At 42.0% G+C, this 7,874-nt stretch overlaps 1 protein-coding gene across 1 annotated transcript in view; it reads right to left on the bottom strand.

The window, feature by feature from the left end:
- LOC112071269 (SLAM family member 5-like) overlaps positions 1–7,874 on the bottom strand; it is a 40,169-nt gene that overhangs the window by 10,365 nt on the left and 21,930 nt on the right. The gene's annotated exons all lie outside the window — the stretch shown is intronic.

Raw genomic sequence — 7,874 nt, 5'->3', positions numbered from 1 at the left:
AGACGCATTAATATGTTACAGTACCTTGGAGGTGCATGGAGAGGAACAAATGTACTTAATAAAATAAAATACAAATTTGAAACATTAGTTTACTTAATCCATTACATTTTAGAAAGAATCAAGATTACTCAGTGTGCTGGTGTTGAGTCTATAGCAGGGGTTGTAACTGGTTCTGGGAACAGAACTGAAAACTGAAAAAGAAAAACATTTGAAGAGGAAGAGAAACAGAACCGTGAACTAAAGTAATCTCTAGGGTTCCGGAACAGAACCATTATTTTCAAATCTTGAGAACTGGTTAATAATGTTCCTTTTCGTTCCCCAAAAATATTCCTAATGTCTGGTATACACTCAGTGTACAAAACATGAAGGACACCTTCCTAATATTGAGTTGAAACCCCGTTTTGCCCTCAGAATAGCCTCAATTCGTCAGTGCATGGATTGTACAAGGTTTCAAAAGAATTCCACAGGCATGCTGGACCATGTTGACTCCAATGCTTCCCACAGTTGTGTCAAGTTGGCTGGATGTCCTTTGAGTGGTGGTCTGGATATCACAAAATAAAAACTGAKAAACACAGCAGCATTGTAGTTCTTCACACGAACCGGTGCACCTTGCACCTGCTAACATACCCATTCAACAGCACTTACTTATTTTGTCTTGCCCATTCACCCTCTGAATGGCACACATACACAATCCATGTCTCAATTGTCTCAAGGCTTAAAAACCCTTTAACCTGTTACCTCCACTTCATCTACACTGATTGAAGTGGATTTAACAAGTGACATCAATAAGGGATCATAGCTTTCACCTGAATTCACCTGGTCAGTCTGTCATGGAAAGAGAACGTTGTTTTAATGTGTTGTACACTCAGTGTATAATTCTGCAATTTATTGAAGTTCTGATGATATTATTAGCCTGTTCCAACCCACATGACATCATGATGCTCAGCGATTTAAGACAATCCACTTCCATGTCCACCCATCACTCTCTCCCCCCTGTGGATTTTCATTTGCATCTTGCGGCTGCACTTCTCCGTCCATCGAACATGTAAACAACTAGCTTACCCGTTCCATAGCAAGCTGCTTTATCCATGCTTATTGGTGGAGTAAATTAATTAGATAAATGTAAGAACTATGCTGATTTCACAAGGTAAAGAATTAACGAAAGTAAGTACATATTGTGGGAGACAGAGAAGCTGGTTGACAGAGACTGGTTCAAGTGCCAAGAGGCAAACTAGGTTGTTTATTTGTAAGGACCACAGAGGAAAGCAGGTAGCTGGTCCAGGGGCAGGCAGAAGGTCATTACCAGGAGGAACAGGTAGCTGTCCGGGCAGCAAAAGGTTTAAACACAGGGGCCAAAAGGCAACAGACAGGCGGGGAAAAGTAGTAACGTCGCCGGAGAATCAGGCAAAAGGTTTGATAAACAGGAACATCCGATAGGCTAAAGTACAGGCGGGAAGAGGCAAAAGGTTCGTTAAGTGAGGCAGGCCAAACTATCATGAACACAAGAGGACTAATACGGGTAACAGAGCTCCGAATAGAAGTGTGAACAAAACAAACAACATACCGTCACAATGATGGGCGTGCAAAGAACTGAACAAATAGTGTGTGAAATGACATACAGGGTGTGTGAACAGGTGATCAAATTCAGGTGATTGGGACTGGAGCGTGAGCTGCGTTCAGGGTATCTATGTCTTTGACGAGTGTGGAGTCGGAAATGGTGGAAAGTGAGATGCAGTCAGGGGAATCTACGTGTTTTGGAGAGTGTGAGCTGGAAGCAGACGTACACATATGAACAGTTAAGAATTGTTGGTTCGAACCGGTTCAGAATTGTATTCTGCTGTTCAGAACACTGGGACAAAATGAATAGGGTTCTGCTCAGATGGACACATTGGAAATACTTCAGTGTATATATCATTAAACTATAAATACTTAAGCATTAAAAACACAAGACAGTCTAACAAGGTATTTCATTTCTGGTCCTCGTTCTTAATCACACAGGTGGTTCTCCACAAGCCCCAGCTGTCATGCTGGTTAACGGAGCGATGAACATCATGTGAAACGCCAGCAACCTGGTCAGCAAGAAGAGCCAATGGAACGTGTTAAAGTATAACCATGGGTCGATTCCAGTCTACTGACACAAGACCCCACTGTTGGTCCGTGGTCACCAAGAGAGGTGCCGGTTTAGACGTAAGGAAGAATGGGACTGGGGCTCCGGCTATAAGGCTGAATGACTGATTACACTACTAATAAAAGCAGATCAAAAGAAGAGCCAGCCGGAACAGTGTGTGAGTCATGTGTTGACGGAGGTCAGTGTGCTTTCTTAGCTTTGCAGTCATCCAGCAAAGCTCACAACCGAACTAACCTCCGGACCATGGCTGGCACATGTGTGGCCTCGCCTCGCTGATGAAGCTGTGTTGTAGGCTCTACAATGCAGTACCGTACCTAGGGCGCTATGGTTGGAAAGGCCTGCAGAACCCCAAACTACCTCACCCATCAGTAATTCTCACGCTTGCTAGAGCCATTGTGTACTGCTAGTAGCGCAGCACTTCATAAGAGGTGGTCTCAAGTATTCTCACGGCTTGCTTCAGCTCCGAGCATCACAGTTGCTCCCCCGTGCCCTGGGCAATCGCAGTTTGACACTTTGTATGAATGAACTAATGTTTGGTTGTACTTACCTTAACCAATTCCAAGGGCAGCTAGCTGCCTGCTCCTCCTACTTCCAAAGCAGCTACCTTAGTATGTAACATTTTCCAGTAGGATGAATTGGAAGAAATAAGAGAGAACAAAGGTGAAGCGATGATGCAGGCCAGGCATTTGAAGAATGTGTCAGTGACTGTTGACACCAGCCTGGCCTGTGATCAATAATGGCATTGTTCCGGATGGATGGCTGTATATTTGCATCTCACTGGAGTCATACCTTCCGCCGTGGTCAAATCTCGCAGGAAGGAGACGTTCTCACGGTAGTCATGGTCACTATAACCGGAAGGTTGTGAAACTGAAAACTAGAATCGCGACTAAATGACTAACACTCGCTGTTGTTTGTTACTATGCATAGTCACTTCCGCCCCCTCCTACTGACAGATTTACCTCAACTACCTGTACCCCTGCAATGACTCGGTACTGGGTGTCCCTGATATATAGGCCTCGTTATTGTTATTCTTATTGTGGTTTACTTTTATCCTCACTTTTTATTAGTTGCTACTGGTAAATATTTTCTTCTTTCTTGAACTGCACTGTTGTTAAGGGCTGGTAAGCATTCACGGTAAAGTCTACACTTTTGTATTCAGGCGCATGTGACAAATAAAGTTGAATTTGAATTGACTTTATCGTGTGAATTAATCTTGTCAGTTGTCGCCTTTCAATTATACCATCGTGTGTTGTTCATTGCTAAGGCTAGGAACGTTACGGACATTGTACCTGTTCGGCCATTGGTACGAACATTATAGATGAATACAAAGACGAGAATAAATGACAACCGAACAGGTTTCTTCATAAGTGGGTGCAAGACACGAAGAGGTACAAACCGTACTTCACATACAGTGGGAACGTACCTAGTGGGGATCAGTCAGAGACGAACAGACACGCCCTGGTTGTCAATCCACTACCGTGGTCGCATAGGGGACAGTTACAGACTAGAACAAACATCAGAAGGGTCATAATCAAGAAGTGCCCCACGGTCGCCTGGATCAACTAATAAACGAGTAAAACAGGAACCAAGGGGTTTCTAGCAACAGTGGGTGGACAGTTCAAGAGAGTCACCAGTTCAATGTTATATTTCATGGTTTGAAGTGCTAGGATAATGTACAGAACACTGGTTCTTATAATTCGTTCGGTGTGCGGATCAGAGTTCAGAGAGTACAAACAGGGGTTTTCTTATACATTACAGTGGGTGTGGATCAGTTCAGAGATAAACAACACGGGAGGTTTCTCACTCATCAGTGGGTGTGGGGACAGTTCAGAGAGTAACACACACGGGTTTCTTTATCATACATGGCTGTGGGACAGTTCATGAGAGAACACACAGGGTTCTTATCATACAGTGGGTGTGGGGACAGTTCAGAGAGTAACAACACAGGGGTTTTTCATACAGTGGTGTGGGGACAGTTTCAGAGCGTAACAACACAGGGTTCTTCAATCAAGTGGGTGGTGGGGACAGTTCAGAGAGTAACAAACAGGGGTTCTTATCATAGCAGTGGGTGTGGGAGATCAGATACCGGTTCTCCTATAAGTTGACGATTAGAGAATGTGTGGAAGTTTTATGCTTTATGTTTGAATGTTTTGGGCCATTAAAGTTCATGTTAATTAGACAATGGGAGATATCATTGGTCGCTCTGGAAGAATACAAGATGGGTTAAATGTTGATCATGAGTCTTGTAAACCCGACTCCTGATTACTTTTGTATGGGTGAATTTTTCTATGCTGTTAAGACCAGGATATTTTGTATTATTTTTAATTGTAAAATTCTGTATTACCATTTGCTACTCAGTTCTATTGTGTAACTGAGTAATCGATCTATTTTTAATTATTTGATACGATACCTCAATATTCTCATGTACGTTTCCGTTGATGTATTTTAGTTAATGTAACGTCAAATGTGTCATCAATACCGTAAATAGCATTTTGTTCTCTGAACTGCAGGCACATCACGTTACCATTCTTGCAATCCGCTATGCGCACCTGCACGAGTCAGCAATAAACTGTCGATTTAACTAATAAGATAACAGAACTGACTGCGTGCATCTACTGTTCTTTTTTCTTCACCATTAATAGTAGCTAAGTTGAGCAAACAAGTACTAGAACGAATTCTGGCAAATAAAAGCATACACTGTCCGAAAGACAACACAAGTAACGCTTGTGCAGTCAACCGCAACCTGGCGAGTACATGGACACTCACTCAACCATGTCAATAATGTGACGAAGTACACCAGAGTACGAAATCTATAACAAGTCGAGCTTGTGGAAATGGCATAGTGATTAAACGATAAATGCTACAACTTGTCCCACATTAACAACGTGGCTGATAAAACTCAGTATGAAATCTAATGGCGTTATAAAACCGTTGGTAGTGCAAAGGCAGACAAGTAAACCTAATAAAGCATATGGGCGGTAAGGAAAGAGAACGATTGGGTATGGGAATAAGTTATACACCGGATGGGACCAATATACAGAACTGCATCTTGATCAATTGGTTGAAAAGCTGCTTTGAAAATAATTGCTAGACTGTTTAAATAAAAATCATTGTTAGGTATATTAGTTAAGTCAATCCTATAACATCTCTTGACCTGGTTTTGAATTTCCTGCGTCAAGGCCGTAACTAGGGAAACTGAAGAGCACCTCACACAGTAATGATGTATTGTTATAGTTGGATGACTACTGAATGTCATCACATACCATGCACTTTGCGGTCTCTAACGTGTGGTCGAACTGCATAATAAAGCCATAGTGACCAAGATATATCCTGAGTTAGTAAGGCTGCCTTAATAATAGCATAACAGTCTAGACACTGACTGAAGTATTCTGAGTGATGAAGGAGGCCTTGCTACCTTGGCATATACCAACATGGGGGATATGGGCCTGTAGCATTCACATGACAATGGATCAGATGTATACTCAATAGTTGGGTCATTAGACCTCTATCAACTAATTCCTCTGTCATCTTCAGACAAAGTGATTTTTCACTATTCTAAAGTTATAGGATGGGTTAGGCCATTGTGAAACAACTCATTCCAGTGGAGCGCGAGTACGTTTGTAGCCATTGTAGCAGCGTGAGCAACTGGTTCAGCAATTCATGAACAACTATCCCAAAATGGAAATATCTGACACAGAATAACAAGTAAATAAGTAACATAATCAATCTCTTGCCGTTACACTGCAAATGAACACACCATCAGCAATGTCAAGTCAAAATCTTCTTTACACCTGTTTCGCTCCCCTTCATCTAGACGGAATTTAAACAAGTGACATCAATAAGGGATCATAGCTTTATCCTGGATTTCACTGGTCAGTCTATGTCATGGACAGAGCAGGTGTCTTAATGTGTTGTACACACAGGTACACACACGGTATACCAGTATACACTTGGGTTAGAGAGAATCATTTTTAATCAGTTAATTTAAAAGTTGGTAAAATGTAATGTCAGTGTGGTTTGGGGCAAAAAGCCCCCAGGAAATCAAAAGTGCAAGTCAATGGTACCCATAATTCATTTTTACAAATACTGCGCTAATATCAAAAGTATTATTGAGTTACACAATCAATTCTTAGAGATACTTTCGTGATTTGGGACAGGAGCGGTGAAAAATAAACAGTAGTGGACCTACGATCAAAAACCTCATCCTAGTATGAGGTTGTAACAGTGAAATGTGCAAATGTCATTCTGTTTCCATTAACACTGTATTCTATTTCAGGTACTATCTAACTGCAGTAACCCGTCAGTAAAGCAACTTTACTGATTTCACTGTCTACACGTGTTGTTACCACGCATGTGACAAATCAAATTATTTGATTTGATTCCATCACGGTGTATTAAAAGAAAACAAATGGCCCAAAACATGTGATACTGTGTCTGTATGCTATGTTATGTTATGCCTAATATTTATCGTCACGCATGTATGCTGTATTAATGTCGTTCATCGCATGTTATGCTATCATGTTATGCTGTATTATTGATAATTATGTAGCAACTACAAATGTAAAACAGACTTTTATGACCTAATCTTACTGTGACACAGAGTAAGGAATCACTTTGTCTTGAAGTAGAAAATACAATACCCATGATTCTATCCAGTAGTGGATATCTGTCCCTGATTGGACCGTGATACAGCCAGAGATCAATGATGACCAGCCACAGACACCAGGATGATCTTCAGCATGCACATCAGACATGCTACCAGCAGGGGAGACGCACATGGTTCACACAAAAACGAATAATGTACAGTTCCTCTACGCACATCCAGACACTTCCTCTCTTGGCAATTAGTCTGGGCTGTTGTCTCATAAAGTGTAACATAAGAAGCTGCCTTTCGTGACATACGACCTGGTATTAGGTGAAGCTAGACTAATTGATCTTGTACCATAAATCGTGTAAATGAAGAGAACGTTAAAAGGTTTTTAGCTTGCGCAATGTGTTTGGATGTTGCATTCAGGGGTAATTGCAAAATTCATCAGATCTAGGTCTTAGAGCTCACTGGTTGTGAAGAACGCAACGCTGCTGGTTTTAACTAAACATTTTTGTTGAGCTTGGACATCCACGACAACTTGACACGACTTGGGAAGCATTGGAGTCTACATGGGCCAGCATCCTGTGGAACACATTCGACACCTTGTAGAGGTCCATGTCTGGATGAATTGCTGTGTTCTGAGTGTAAAAGTTTGGGTGAAACTCAATATATGGAGGTGTTCTTAATGTTTTGTGAACTCACACGTATGTTAATTCATATATATAGTTAGTATAGGTCTTAATGCTTTGTACACTCAGTCTACATCTGACATACAGTATTTGAGAGTGTGGTGTGTGTGTGTGTGTGTGGTGTGTGTGTGTGTGTTGTGTGGTGTGTGTGTGTGTGTGTGTGTGTGTGTGTGGTGTGTGTGTGTGGTGTGTGTGTGTGTGTGTGTGTGTGTGTGTGTGTGTGTGTGTGTGTGTGTGTGTGTGTGTGTGTTGTGTTTACCAAATTTTATTGGACAGAGTTCCACTCTCTCTGGTGTCGTGCCCAGCTGACTGGTTGCTGTGGTTACAGATGATGGAACCGCCTGCCACATAGACAGAGAGCAGGGAACAGTGAGGTCTCAGCCCCTCTACTCTCTCCTCCCCCACCTGAGAGCAGGTGTGTGTTATCAGCGGAGGTGACAGAGGGTTCTGGCGCTCTGCAGGTCACAGT

This window comes from Salvelinus sp. IW2-2015, unplaced genomic scaffold, assembly GCF_002910315.2.
Source record: "Salvelinus sp. IW2-2015 unplaced genomic scaffold, ASM291031v2 Un_scaffold1566, whole genome shotgun sequence".
Lineage (NCBI taxonomy): Eukaryota > Metazoa > Chordata > Actinopteri > Salmoniformes > Salmonidae > Salvelinus > Salvelinus sp. IW2-2015.
This window is presented reverse-complemented; position numbering and strand designations above follow the sequence as displayed.